The following is a 16,033-nucleotide window of genomic DNA, read 5'->3' as shown; positions in this document are numbered from 1 at the left end:
ATCCAGCAGAGGAATGTACTCTTGCTTTACATTGAATTTCAGATAGGTGTTTATGAAAATGCTGACTCTATTTTGTTGTTCAAGCCTTTTCTAATTTGTGATTCATGAATGGCTGGCAAAATTGGTTTGTTTCTAGTTATGAAATGCTCGACGTGGAAGCGCGTAGGTGAGCTTGAGAGCTATTTTTACCCACTTTCGTTTTTTGTTCCATTTGCTTTGCAGAAGCTTAAACCGTGTGCAAGGCTAGATATATTTAGAAAGAGTTGAACCTTTGTGCTCCAAACAGACACAAAATCTGAGCTACACAACAGTTTCTAAGATCGCCTATCAATGTACAAAGAGAAGGAAATTATTCAAAGTGTTGCAAATGAGTTGGATGATGTGATCAATGATGTTCTGTTTCCAAAAAACAAAGGAGTCAACAATTATGTTAGCAAACTGTAAACTTGGAAAATCTAGAGGGTATGCAACAAGATGCAGCCGAGGGCAATTGTTTTCAGATGATGATCATTTTTACACTGCAAATTGATCTCAAATAAGCCCAAAATAGATTTGAAGAAAATAACGTCACACCTTGATTACATTGAGAAACGATCATATATGTCTCTTTTTTTATTTGTGGGAATACTTGGGAACAGATTTCCTTAATTAAATGAATTTTTTGCTGTATTCCTGGTGATTTCATGGTATTTTTTATACAAAAAACTGCCTATATAGATAGGCCCAAGCAAGTCTCTAATTATTGACGTCCTTTAGTAGTAGTTTCTTTGCAGCAATTCGACAATTAAGGGCACACAGTCTCCTCTGAACAGTTGATGTTGAGATGTGTCTGTTACTTGAACTCTGGGAAGCATTTATTTGGGCTGGAGTTTCTGAGGCTGGTAACTCTAATGAACGCCACAGAAAAGGTCTTCCTTTTCTGTGGCGGTCCTCATGAGAGCCAGTTTCATCATAGCGCTTGATGGTTTTTACGACTGCACTTGAAGAAACTTTCAAAGTTCTTGAAATGTTCAGGATTGACTGAGCTTCATGTCTTAAAGTAATGACGGACTGTCAATTCTCTTTGCTTATTTGAGCTGTTCTTGCCATAATATGGACTAATATGGTATTTTCCCAAATAGGGATATCTTCTGTATACCACCCCTACCTTGTCACAACACAACTAATTGGCACAAACYCATTAAGAAGGAAATAAATTCCACAAATTAACTTTTAACAAGGCACACCTGTTAATTGAAATGCATTCCAGGTGACTACCTCATGAAGCTGGTTAAGAGAATGCCAAGAGTGTTTAACGCTGTCATCAAGGCCAAGGGTGGCAACTTTGAAGAATCTCAAATCTCAAATATATTTAGATTTGTTTAACAATTTTTTGATTACCTCATGATTCCATGTGTTATTTCACAGTTTTGATGTCTTCACTATTATTCTACAATGTAGAAAATAGCAAAAATAAAGAAAAACCCTGCAATGAGTAGGTGTGAACAATATTTTGACTGGTACTGTATATAAACTCAGCAAAAAAAGAAACATCCTCTCACTGTCAACTGCTTATATTTTCAGCAAACTTAACATGTGTAAATATTTGTATGAACAAAACAAGATTCAACAACTGAGACATAAACTGAACAAGTTCCACAGACATGTGACTAACAGAAATTGAATAATGTCCCTGAACAAAGGGGGGGTCAAAATCAAAAGTAACAGTCAGTATCTGGTGTGGCCACCAGCTGTATTAAGTACTGCAGTGCATCCCCTAATGGACTGCACCAGATTTGCCAGTTCTTGCTGTGAGATGTTACCCAACTCTTCCACCAAGGCACCTGCAAGTTCCCGGACATTTCTGGGGGGGATGTCCCTAGCCCTCACCCTCCGATCCAACATGTCTCAGACGTGCTCAATGGGATTGAGATCTGGGCTCTTCGCTGGCCATGGCAGAACCCTGACATTCCTGTCTTGCAGGAAATCACGCACAGAACAAGCAGTATGGCTGGTGGCATTGTCATGCTGGAGGGTCATGGCAGGATGAGCCTGCAGGAAGGGTACCACATGAGGGAGGAGGATGTCTTCCCTGTAACGCACAGTGTTGTGATTGCCTGCAATGACGATGACGATGATGTTGTGACACACCGCCCCAGACCATGACGTACCCTCCACCTTCAAATCGATCCCGCTCCAGAGTACAGGCCTCGGCATAACGCTTATTCCTTTGACAATAAACGCGACTCCAACCATCACCCCTGGTAAGACAAAACCGCAACTCGTCAGTGAAGAGCACTTTTTGCCAATCCTGTCTGGTCCAGCGACTGTGGGTTTGTGCCCATAGGTGACGTTGTTGCCGGTGATGTCTGGTGAGGACCTGCCTTACAACAGGCCTACAAGCCCTCAGTCCAGTCTCTCAGCCTATTGCAGACAGTCTGAGCACTGATGGAGGGATTGTGCGTTCCTAGTGTAACTCTGGCAGTTGTTGTTGCCATCTTGTACTTGTCCCGCAGATGTGATGTTCGGATGTACCGATCCTGTGCAGGTGTTGTTACACGTGGGCTGCCACTGCAAGGACGATCAGCTGTACGTCCTGTCTCCCTGTAGTGCTGTCTTAGGCATCTCACAGTACGGACATTGTAATTTATTGCCCTGGCCACCTCCTTGCAGCATGTCTAAGGCACGTTCACGCAGATGAGCAGGGACCCTGGGCATCTTTCTTTTGGTGTTTTTCAGAGTCAGTAGAAAGGCCTCTTTAGTGTCCTAAGTTTTCATAACTGTAACCTTAATTGCCTACCGTCTGTAAGCTGTTAGTGTCTTAACGACCGTTCCACAGGTGCATGCTCGTTAATTGTTTATGGTTCATTGAACAAACATGGAAACAGWGTTTAAATCCTTTACAATGAAAATCTGTGAAGTTATTTGGATTTTTACAAATTATCTTTGAAAGACAGGGTCCTGAAAAAGGGACATTTCTTTTTTTGCTGAGTTTATATTATTTGAAAAAACACTTTGGGGGTTCAATCACTTGCGGGATGTTTTTTTCCCCGTGGGCCACCTGTTGTCAACCCCTGATACAGTATGATTACTCTCTCGGTGTCATTTTGTGCCACAGTGCTGGCAGACAGTCCCAGACAGGCGAGATGCCAAGGAGTGCTTGAGATAGACCCATCAGGGGACAGAGTGGGTGGCACCAGTCTCATTATTGGTGTCAGCTGTGGGATCGATGTCCTACCTCCAAGTCTCCAAATAAAAATGAACTCCCACGACCGCCCCCCTCCACACCACTCTTCCACCGCTGCCTCCACTGAATCAATGGCAATAACCTCTCCCTCTCTTTATTTTCCCCTCCGTTTGGTCAATAAAGTGTCCCCTAACAATCCATCCCACTCTACTGTGATTGTGCCTCCCGGTTGGGGGAATGAAAATATACCTTTCATACTTGAAGGTCTTTATTGTCCTGCCCTATAGGGATACTCTTATGGAGCAGACTATTTGTTTACTGGAGGATCATTGTATTTGTTTAGCGTATTTCTGGAGGGTTTCGTTTGTTACTTGATACCTGTAATCCCAGGCATTTTCCCTCCTCTAGGCTACATGGATCAATATGGTCAAAGGGCGCAGGTCGTGAGGGGTGGCGGTGGCATTTACAGTCATCAACAAGGGTCAGGAGAGCATCTAGATCTATAGCGCCTTGTAATTGTTTTTCTCCAATTGGATTTTTGCAGCTAGAGCTGATTGTGGATACAATGACTTGTTTATTGTACTGAGGTTCAGTTCACTAATGCTTATGGACTCTGTCTTGTTTTGCACTCATCGTACAAAATAATAAAATGCAGTACAACAGGATATTTCTTAACGTAGCTCTTTATTAGCTAGCTATAACTGGCATGTTCACGTGTCTCATACCATGACCAACCGAAGATGACACCACCACCTGGTTGGTCTTAAGCAATCATAGCACAGTATGATGTGGCGGTAAAATGCATCCAATTACAATTCAGTATGTTTACACATATGAATAATACATCCCCCTTCTTTTAAAACATTATTATTTTATTTTATTTTTTACATATTCTAAGTGTTTCTTTTGAATACATGCTCTGTAGTTTGAACTCAAGGTAAGTAACCATTTATACTCCATACTGCACCAACTAAATCAACATAACAGACTCTGAAACAATGATTCAGCATACTGTTACTTTTAGAATGAAGAATTCTCAGCAACTCCGCTTTCACTCTAGCAATGACATCTTAACATTTCAAACAAATACAATACCAAAGCATTTCAAGTCAACTTTTCAATAACAAGTTTACAATCCAGAACTCTTTTAGGGCAGCGATCCGCCTACAGCCTTTGACATTTCACAGGTCTAGGACAGCACTGGGCTTGACCTCTCTTCCTGACCTTGTGTGATATGATGCTGAGCGTGCTTCTCTGCCAGTCAACAGTTCTTGTGGTGTTGCAGGTAAGTATGTGTGTGTGTGCTTAGTCCATCACATTCTCTTTCAGGGGAACGGTTCATCTCGACAGTGTATCGTTCTTTTGTGTTCAGTATGTGACGACGATTGCGGCGGTACACTGCTCCTTCTGCGGTGCGAACGTGATATGAACGTTCAGTGTCAGCTGGCTGGATGACGACTGCTGGCTTCCAGAGGCCATGCTCTTGGATTCTAACTGACTCTCCGTCGATCAGTGGTGGCAGTGGTTTAGCAGACCTGTCATAGTATCGCTCATGCTTTTGTGAAGGATTCAAACTCATTTGATTTGTAACAGGGGCCATTGTCAGACATTAAAGTCTCTACAATTCCATGCCTAGCAAAGATTGCTTCCAGGATTGTGTATCACAGCTGCAGATGTGGTGCTGTGAAGCTTGTCAAGTTCGAAGTATCTGCTGTAGTAGTCCACTGTTACGATGTAGTCCTCGTTGTTCCAGGTAAACAGATCGGTTGCCACAACCTGCCAGGGTCGGTCTGGGATACAGTGAGGTAACATTGGCTCTTTGGTGTTTGAGCGGCGTCGTTCAAGACAGGTGGGGCTTTTACCAACAATGTCCTCTATTTGTTTGCACATTCTGGGCAAAAATCAAATGTCCTGTGCTCGCTGTTTGCAATTTTTCCATACCCATGTGTCCAGCATTGATCTTTGTCAAAACCTCTTCTCTGATGGTAGGAATGATGATTTTCTCTCCTTTGAAAATAATTCAGTTGATCTGTGATAGTTCATCACGATGGTTTCATAACTTTGAGACACTTGGAGGGGATTTTCTCCTCTCCTCAGGCCATCCATCCTATATGACTTTCCTCAGCTGTGTGAGTTGTGTGTCCTTTTCTGTTTCTGCTATTTTTGTAGTTGAAGGATCATTCTCTGTAGCTTTGGCGAGGCTTGCAGCTAGTGGTTTCCTTATGATTGACTCGAGGGCCTTGTGGTCGGATTCCACAATGACTTGTCATCCATATACGTACTGATGGAAAAGCTTACATCCGAACAGAGGGGCGTACAGCTCCTTTTCGATTTGAGCGTAGTTGATTTCACAGTCTGTGAGAGATTTGGAAGCGTAGCCGATGGGCTTTCCTTCTTGCAGTAGCACTGCACCTCCACCATACTTTGACGCGTCCACTTGGAGTCTGAGCTCTTTTTTGGGGGTTGTAGTAGGCAAGGATTGATCCTGGTTCTCTTGTYATCAAGTCCTTCACTCTCTGGAATGCAATGTCGTGTTGCTTGTCCCAGAGGAACTCACTGGACTGCTTTAGCAGCTGACACAGGGGTGAATTAGCATTAGGGAGGCTGGGTGCGAACTTGGCTAAGTAGTTGATCATGCCAAGCACTTTTTCCAGCTCTGCACTTCTCTCCATTTCTTTTATGGCTGAGATCTTCTGTGGATCTGGCTTGATTCCATTCGCTGTGAGAAGATGTCTGAAGTAGCTGACCTCTGTAGCGCAGACTGCTCTTCTCGGGGTTGAGCTGGACTCCTCTCAACCTCCTCTCAACCCTCCTCTCCAGCTCTTTCTTCAGACGGACACGGAGATCAAGGGGAATCTTTCTCGGTGGATGGACCACAGGGGTTGTGTCTGGGTCAAGGTGAATGGTGCATTCTCCTGGGAATAGTCCTATTCCTGTAAAAACATCAGCAAACTCCCCCATTACATGTTCTGTCTCTACTGGTGCTGTCACTAACAAAACTAGCTTGATGAGGTCCGTGTCTAAACATGCTTTAAGACCTAGCACTGCAGTTGCTCGAGTGTCAATTATGTAAAAGTCCAACATGTGCATGTGCCTTTTACTGGGAGCTGTTCACCACCATAACCAGTCAGTCAGTCTGCGCGTGGTGGGCTGTAGCCCGCACTCAGATGTCAAGCTGCGGTAGTTATTCAGAAGAATAATGCAATATCAGCATTTTACTCTTTGATTGACATTTTATCTTCACTCACTGCGTGTACTGTTTTTTCATGGTAAGCTCTGCACACTTTTGCAAAGTAATTCCATTTCCTACATTTAGTACACTGTTTGCCTTTAGCTGGGCAATTTCCCTGTTCGCCATGTACTTTGTATCCACAATATCCACATGTTTTGAGGCGTTTTGAATCTGTCTCGCTCTGTTTTGGAGTTCTGTCTCTCTCAGTTCTGAAGTGTGCTCTCTAGCCACCGGAGGTGTGCTTTGATGTCTGCCTGACTGCCTGCACTGCTTGTTCACGTGATGCGCTCGTGCTGCAGCCCAAAATGGTTTTCATCTGAACCTGTGGTAGCTCGTGAGATCTGGCTATGTCGATAGCTTTGTCCTGCGTTGGCTCAGACCCAACATTCAAAAGTTTCTCTCTCACTCGCGGTCCCTGACTCATCCTTGTTTGCATAATCACAGTCTTTCACAAGCAGACGCAGCTCAGTCACAAACTGTTCAAACGATTCGCTAGCTCCCTGTACTTTCTCATGGAATTTGTACCTAGTGAAAATCCTATTGGTCTTCGGCACAACATATGCTTCAAAAKGATCGTAGTATGTTTTCAGTACCTTTGATTCAGTCTCGGTAAGTGTCATGTGTTATAAATATCTCTCCCTTTTTCACCGATCCAGAGGAGCAGGTGGCTGCGCTTTTCCTCTTTCCTTCAGAGGACCCGTGAACATTAGCTCCACATGCTGTTTGAACTTACGCCATGCATCGGGTAAGTTTGTAGACTCCCAGTCCATTCGAGGTGAAGGAACTCCATCTTTTAGTCCTTTCACTCTGACACCATGTCTTGTTTTGCACGATTTGTACAAAATGATCAAATCCAGTACAACAGGATATTTCTGAGCGTAGCTCTTTGTTAGTTAGCTATGACTGGCATGTTCACATGTCTCATACCATGATCAACAGTAGATGACCTCACCACCTGGGTGGTCTTAACCAATCATAGCGCAGTATGATGTGGCGGTAAAACGCATCCAATTACAATTCAGTACATTTACACGTATGAAAATTACAGACTCCCATTGACATTGTGAACTTCTGTATCTTTTCCATGGTGGGTATGCAAATACATAAACCCAAAATCTTCGTCTGGCCTTCCAACACCTTCTTGAACATCTAAACAGCACTTTAAACAAAGTGCAGGCTCTATCATCAGATAGGTCTTCCGTAGCTTAAACTGCTATAAAATCAAGTAGACCTGAGCATTATATTGATGTCTTCTGAGTTAAAGTTCTAAAGATGAATAGTTGTTTGGGGAAGGCAAAAGGGCGGGACCAGACAAAAAAATGACAGCCAAGTTTTTCCATGATCTTCAATCAGTCTGGACTTGACTGATTACTGTATGTATGTAAAAAGGCTGTTATTGATATATTTTGAAAGGTGTGTTTGGCCTTGTCTGGGTGTTATTATGTAGAAAATTGGCATTTAGTTGCCGGGGAGAGTTTGGAGTGAGCCTGCCATCGAACAAACATGCACACACACACACACGCACACACGCGAGCACACACACACACGCGATGGATAAAGATGATCTACATACACTTCAGAATCATGTGCTCTCATTTCAAAGTTTTGCACGGGGAACAACACGAAGCGTTTACCAATGTAAAAGCAATGAAGTGTGAATCATATTAACAGCAGTTTGAGGTGAGATCAGTAGTGTAGTTTACCCACTTTTTTTGTTTGCACAAGAGTTTGTTTTTCAGAAAAAATGCATTGAAAGTATAGGGAGCATTACTTGTTTTTCACTGCAACCGGTGACCTATTTTTTTACAACTACAAAGCTGGGTGAGATTGATGCTCTGTTGTCACTTTGTCTCTTTCTCAATTCAGGAAAGCCTTGATTCCTCCACATCCTCTCTCATCGGCTCCTCAAAACACATTTGTGGAGAAGGTCTGAGGGGAGGGAACTTAGACCTTCTTCTCCAATACAGTTGAGAAGGAGGTGAGTACATAAGATGTTAGGAATTGAGGATGAATTGAGATAGGGCCATTAGGTACTATGTCATGGGCATCCCAATCTTTCAGATGGTTTATTAAGTCCATTCAAACTAAAGTCTTACAATCGTATCTATTAGCAGCAAGCAGAAAATCGGATTATTGGGGAATAACTGGAATCTCCGGACACTGTTATTGACTAGAACATGTAGAGAGATCTGCATTGTGTCACGAACCAGCTCGTAACCCGTAACAAAGAGGGAGACAATGTGGAGATAAGGAATAACAAAAATATATTGATTAACTGAGGTAACCTATATACAAATAAACAATGGTGTGTGTGTGTGTGTGTAGTCAGTAATCAGTAGTGTAATTAAGTGGTTGCGTGTATAGATGGGATAATGAGGAGTGTTGAACGATGCCAAAGCAAACAAACCAGCCACAAAAATGCCACAGCCAAAATCAAACAGTGTGTCTGCATGGAGAGAGTCTCCTCAATGAATGGGGAAAAGGTGTATTTATCCCGGAACACACCCGGGCCCAGGTGTGTCCCATTTCGCTGACGACCCTRCCGGCTCCGCCCACAGACATCCTATTAGGAGGGTCGTCACAATTGGCCCAGATAGCCCTCAGGCCCTTAATAGAAGAACATCTATCATCAACAAGTTACATATTATAACCAGTGGTGTGTATTCATGGGTGCAAAGGGAAGCCAGGCTTCCCCAAATATTTGACCAATATTTTTTTTTACATTATAAAATAATTTATCTTTCTTTTAGCATTTTATTGATTGATGCCAGCAATCATTTGGCCTCCCTTGAATCAGTGTTGAGCTCAACTGTGGGTTGTCCTGGTGCATCAAAAGCCCCCCAAGAGAGGCCAGTTTGGATTTGGCTTCAAACCAATCAAATCACTTCCTTTGAAAAACATAATTTTCAGAAAAACGTGTCTGTTTCTGGTCTGCTTGTGTTGACGTGCTGCGGTTGCTAGCGTGCTAAATGTAGCCTAGTAGGCTCACGTTAACTAGCTAGCTAGCTAGCTAGCTAAGTTGGTTCATTGTTGCCCATGCGAGGAAGTCAGGCTAGAGAGCAACCTAAACTAAAAGTGTACTGTATGACAGAGCCATAGACCATTTTGCCAACATGAAAGAGAAGAGGATGGCATTGGCATTCAACTAGTCTATAAGTAGGGTGAGTAAAAAATGCGCACGCATGGATGCCCACACATACATACATACACAGAAATTAATACCATGGACATCACATGACATTTAGCAACATTGATTGGACGAAATTGTTTTTGGTTTGTTTTCAGTGTATTAAAGTAAGCATATTTAGCCTTGTTGATTTGATGATGTTTAAATTGAAAATGGTGCAGGGATAGCAGTGCTCCTGTTGTCGTTGTACTGACTTGCAGTAACTCCGTGGTTCTAAATCAGTAGTTGTTTAGTAAACTGTTGAAAACATTAACTTGCTTGGCCATGCTGTAGGTGCTAACTATTTGTATGCAATATTTGCTATGAGGACTTCTCCAGACAGATGTTGCTCTCCGGTTTTGTGATGAAACAAACGTCCGTGTAGTTGAACTAACTCCGCCACTCTGTGACTGTTGTATTTTTGTTGTCACGGCCTTGTTGTATATCACGTGGCGTATGAATGAATTGGTTATAGAGCAAACAGCGCAATTATCATAACATAGGTTGTAGTATGGCTTTTTACTGGATTGGCTTCCTCATTGATTTGACCCACACACCACTACTGATTGTAACATGCTGTAAAATGATTGGCCACCCAGTCCTGGCACTCAGTGTGTGTGTGTGTGTTGGTGTAGGGTCTCCCTGCTCCAGGCCTCCAATTACAAGCCAAACTCCTCATCTGGAACACAGGCCAAAACACCTGTTCACAACAGCTGCTGAGATCTCGAGGGAACATTTTTGTGTTTGTGTCCTGAAGACACATGTCTGAGGCCAGAGCTAATACCTAGACATACTGGACGCAGAGACATACAAATAATATCCATGAGATCATCTGACTTTGGGTAAGTAGAAAAAGACAAACTGCCAAAATCTCGCACCATCCCTGAAAAGTCTGAAAGGTTGTATCACTAACTTGTCTGTGATCAAGCTTTTGTCGAGCCGGGGAGGATGAGGTGAAATGAGGATGACTTTGTTCTGACAAGCCCGTAAGAGATGAATTCTAGAGACTTTATTTTCAACTCACTACAGTTTATGATGTCAAAAATGCTTTTCTTAGAACTCTACATTTCTAAAATACATTTCAAAATGTGACTGTTTGATTTTGTCTTTGTGTTCTGTTAATCAGAGGTATGAAGCAGAGAACAGAAAGTGTGCAGAGGAGAAAAAGAAAGAGATAGAGAGAGAGAGCAAACAGACCGTCAGAGAGCTAGGGCATTTAATAATAATCTGTCTCCGACGGCAACGTTGGACGGTGAAAAGCTGATTGATGTGCTATGAGATCATTACAATAATTAAACACTCAGATGCTCTTATCAAATGGTGTTTAATTTGACGCAGCGTTATGATGCGTAATGGGAGAGACAAAGCGTGTGTGTTAGCCAACCTTCATTAGACTAATTGAATAGCACACTGTCAAGCCAAACGCTGTTAAAATCAGCAAACAGGCTAACAGTTTAGCGAAGCGCTACAGAAAGCATCTCGCATCCGCCCTCCAACACATCAATAACACTTCCGCTGTGTCAAACTTAACACTTACGGCAGCTGGAGTGTGTTTGTGTGTGTGTGTGTGTGGTGTGGTGTGTGTGTGTGTGTGGTGTGTGTGTGTGTGTGTGTGTGTGTGTGTGTGTGTGTGTGTGTGTGTGTGTGTGTGTGTGTGTGTGTGTGTGCTGTCTCTTATACACATCTAGATGTGTATAAGAGACAGGTGTGTGTGTGTGTGTGTGTGTGTGTGTGTGTGTGTGTGTTACCTACCACAGCAGTAGCTGAGGCTTCCTGTCAAAACTCTTTTAACGTCATCTCGTATTTCTCTCTCTCTTTAACACATACATCCATCTCTTTATCCTGATCCCTCCATCTATCACCAAGCTGATAAATATGTGTCCACCGCTAATGGCAAACTGTCTCCCAGCCAAACCCCTCTGTGGGTGGCTACAGCTCTTCCACATTGATTAAAGTATACAGGGGGTGTTCTCTTTGTAGTGATTTGTGTTATACCCGGATCCTTTCAGCTGAAAGTTTTTGTAGGCGTTTACTTGGCATTTRTCCCTTTTTTTTTCTCCCAGTTGGTGTAGATATTCCCCCAAAATGTCCTAAATATTTCCTACAAATATTTACTCTCATTCTATTCGGTGATAGGATGTAACAGACTAAAGATTTCAAATGTACTGTTTCACGCAGTTAGACACTTTGTGACCCACAATGTTCTATGTATTTTTCATGTGTGTAGGCTATGGGCTCCGCCCCGGTCGCTGGCTAGCCCCACCCAGTCATTTCCTGGTAAAATAGAAATCTTTGGTAACTAGAAAACTGGTCATAATTTAAAAGCCCAGGGTCTACAGTGCATTCGGGAAAAGTATTCAGACCCCTTGAATTTTTCCACATTTTGTTACGTTACAGCCTTATTTCTTCCTCATCAATCTACACACAATACCTGGTAATGACATAACAAAAAATAATAATTATACATAAAAAACTGAAATATCACATTTATATAAGTATTCAGACCCTATACTCAGTACTTTGTTGAAGCACCTTTGGCAMTGATTACAGCCTCYAGTCTTCTTGGATTTTCAACACACCTCATTTGTTTTTCAACACATCTCCATTTTGTCTAAGGGCTATTTGACCAATAAGGAGAGTGATGGAGTGCTGCATCAGATGACCTGGCCTCCACAATCACCCGACCTCAACCCTATTGAGATGGTTTGGGATGAGTTGGACCGCAGAGTGAAGGACACGCAACCAACAAGTGCTCAGCATATGTGGGAACTCCTTCAAGACTGTTGGAAAAGCATTCCAGGTGAAGCTGGTTGAGAGAATGCCAAGAGTGTTTATAGTTGTCATCAAGGCAAAGGGTGGCTACTTTGAAGAATATAAAATATAGTTTGATTTGCTTAACACTTTTTTGATTACTACATGATTCCATATGTGTTATTTCATAGTGTTGATGTCTTCACTATTATTCTACATTGTAGAAAATAGTAAAAATGAAGAAAAACCCATGAATGAGTAGATGTGTCAAATTTTTGACTGGTACTATAAATCTTCAGCCTTGTAGACGAACACACTACAAGGGCCTAAAATGTATATTACATTACATGGATATGTACACCTAAATAAAGTACTACAACGATTTATGTGTATTTTTATAATGATCTACTTTGTGTGATATGCATTATTTGACATGAGGAACACTGCCCAGATTCACAAAACCTTCTTAAGAAGTAATTTCTTCTTAACTGCCAATATTTCCTTAACTATAGACTTAAGAAGAAAGTGAAGCAAAGTTGCTTTTCCTCCAAAAAGGTTTTTGGAAATGTTTTTGCAGTATTTCTCATGTTTCTCCTTAAGCAAAAAGTTAAGCAGAAATAAAAAATTTGAAAATCAAGTTATTGAAAATGTTATTGCTCTATTTCTTCTGTTTCTCCTTACGCAAAAAGTTAAAACAAAATTTGATTTTTGAAAATACATTTATTGGAAATGTTCTTAATTCTAAGACAGCTAAACCCTTGCCTTAAACTCAGGACAGTGAGAGAAAAAGCTCATGAAAGCAATAGATTTTTTTTTTATTCACTCACAAACTTAATCTGAAAGTTTCAGTATTGATTATTTTAAACCCAAGAACATGTTTCAGAACAGTAATATCAGTAAGAAATATGCTAACATGATTGCCATTGCTAGCTAAATAGCTAGCTAAAATGGATTCCTCGCAAAAAACATCTTATGAAGATTTGTAAGAAGATATTTGAGAAGTTTGTAAGAAAATTCTAAAATCTATAGATATTGTTTAGGAATTGCACTTACAAACTATCTTATGAACTTCTTATTTTTTATCTTGAGAAGTTTCTTAAGTTTTTGTGTAAGAAGTGTTTTGTGAATCTTCGCCCAGCAGTGGAGCGTTATTTCCTAAAAAAAAACTTTGGCCAAAATGGGATTTGAACTCACAGCTGTCACATCCCACAAACTTCAAACCTAATAAAATACAGCTATTTAACAAGACCACCATCATCTTCATATTTTTTAATGACGTAGCTATGAATGTAAACATATAATCCCTCTACATGTTTGACTTGGGGTAGCCAGACGGCTAATTGAGCCAGGTTTGCCCATGAGAAAAGTAAGCAGCTAGACATTTTAAACCAAAGGTCTAAACCTCAGGTAGGACCCAGTATAAACCCAGTGTTTCCTCACGCCATACAGGACGAGAACATTCCATAGACTTAGATAGACGACTCATCTTTGTATCTGTCCTATTAAGGCGTCTGTGAGATTGGACATTGCCATTGAGGCCATCCCACCCAGTTGACTATACTTCAACATGGCGATCGTCCTCAATGGCGCCACCCATTAACTTTTGTGGACTACTTTCCTTTGGATTATTACACAGAGGAACAGCGGAACTGATAAGATCCACCCTTATTTCATTTCTTGCACCTGGATTTTTTGGGGAGGGGGATTTTGGGACTGAACTCAATAGAACATTTACTTTTATTGTAAGACAAAGGCATTGTTGTTGCTCAACTACTAAAACAGAGACAGAGTTTTCTTATACATTTGAGTTAATTAATAAATGAAATAACATTTAGATTAGATTTTTATTCATTTTAGGGTATTTTGGTTTGATGTCTTTATGCCAGCTGATTTATTTGTGAATACACAATTCTTTGCATGACATTTCCTTGTTTTTCTACTACCGACGAGAGCATATTTTTTACAGGGTTTCTCAGAGTTAACCTTGGTGGTGTTGTCAGCAGATGTCTGTGAAGAAGCAGAGTGGAGGGCAATTTCCCCGGGGCTCCAAACTCTTCTGTGCTGGGCTGGGATGGTCTCGGCTGGACTAGGCTGGGGAGAGAGGCAATGAGGTGGGCAGAGGGACAGTAATGATGTGCAATATTCTTTCCAGTTGTTGACAGTATGAGGACATGTTCTCTGAAATACACTAACATACAGTACATTTTTGACAGAATGGGTTTCAATAATATGGATCGGAGGATGAGGTATACTCCCTGGGAAACAGTGACAAGTGTTACTCCTGTCTAAGTAAATAAATGTTACAATTAGGTAATGGGAGTACACTATTTGTATTTATTATGAATCCCCACCCCCAGCTACTCTTCCTGTGGTCCGGCAAAATGAAGGCAGTTATACAATTTCAAAAACATTACAATACATTCACAAAAGATTTCACAACATATTAAGTGTGTGCCCTCAGGCCCCTACTCTACTACCACATATCTACAACACAYAATCCATGTGTATGTGTGTGTATATAGTGCATATGTTATCATCTGTTTGTGTTGGTTCATAGTCCCCACTGTTCCATAAGGTGTATTTTTATCTGTTTTTTTTAATCTAATTTTACTGGTTGCATGAGTTACTTGATGTGGAATAGAGTTCCATATAGTCAGGGCTCTATGTAGTACTGTGCCATAGTCTGTTCTGGAAWTGGGGACTGTGAAGAGACATTTACATTACATTTACATGGAGCATTTGAGCAGGTTTAAGTTCAGGGAGCGACGGGTGTGATTAATTTGTTTGGGGGTTGGTTGTGCGCGGATTACCGGGTTATGGATTATCCCGCGTGGAGGTGTACGATTACGCATGGGTCGTGTTCAATTGAGGTTGGCATTCTAACTCTGGTTTATAGCGGGTGGGGGGGTTAGAAGGTATGTGGTTACTTTGTTTTCGGTGATCCTTTGACGTGGTGATTGTCTTGTTTTCCTTAAGAGGTGGTGTGTTTCGGTGTGTCTGGCTCCTGGTAGAGGTTGTTGAATTGATCTGCTCTCTGCTGAGTTGATACTCTCGTCTTTTGGCGTCGTGAGGGTTAGTTTGTTCCTACTATTGGGTGCTCGTAGAGGCGAGTCGAATCTGGTTAGTTGTTTTGATTTCTGGTGGCTGAGCGGTTGGGTGGGAACTGGTGTACTGTCGCTTTTCAGAGGGTTAGGGTAGGCGAGGCAGGTCTGTGTTGTGTAGGGTCCGGGCGTTGCCAAGAGGTGGATGAAAGTGCAGTGTGCCTTGGGGTTTTGGTGGTATGGTGGGGGCCTGTGGGTATGGTGTCTTAGGTTGGGTAGGTCCGGCAGTTGATAGGGGTGAGTGGAGGTGCCGGTTTCCCGGTGGGGGTTGGGTGGGCTCATCCTTGAGGTGTGTAGGCAGGCGGATTTCCGGTTATTTGTGGTCTTGGGGTAGGCGGATGCGAGCTTCAACTGGAAGCCAGTGGAGAGAGCGGAGGAGCGGGGTGACGTGAGAGAACTTGGAAGGTTGAACACCAGACGGGCTGCGGCGTTCTGGATGAGTTGTAGGGGTTTAATGGCACAGGCAGGGAGCCCAGCCAACAGCGAGTTGCAGTAATCCAACGTGAGATGACAAGTGCCTGGATTAGGACCTGCGCCGCTTCCTGTGTGAGGCAGGGTCGTACTCTGCGAATGTTGTAGAGCATGAACCTACAGGAACGGGTCACCGCCTTGATGTT

General features: G+C 42.2%; 1 long non-coding RNA gene across 1 annotated transcript in view; it reads left to right on the top strand.

The window, feature by feature from the left end:
* The first annotated feature begins 6,781 nt into the window (after positions 1 to 6,781).
* The window catches only part of LOC139027434 (uncharacterized), a 28,547-nt gene continuing 19,295 nt past the window's right edge, over positions 6,782 to 16,033 (top strand). Inside the window, exons 1-2 of the long non-coding RNA XR_011479515.1 lie at positions 6,782 to 7,143; positions 8,265 to 8,376. This is a non-coding gene — a long non-coding RNA (uncharacterized lncRNA). The remainder of the gene's footprint in view (positions 7,144 to 8,264; positions 8,377 to 16,033) is intronic.

Source organism: Salvelinus sp. IW2-2015, unplaced genomic scaffold (assembly GCF_002910315.2).
Source record: "Salvelinus sp. IW2-2015 unplaced genomic scaffold, ASM291031v2 Un_scaffold16331, whole genome shotgun sequence".
Classification (NCBI taxonomy): Eukaryota; Metazoa; Chordata; class Actinopteri; order Salmoniformes; family Salmonidae; genus Salvelinus; species Salvelinus sp. IW2-2015.
This window is presented reverse-complemented; position numbering and strand designations above follow the sequence as displayed.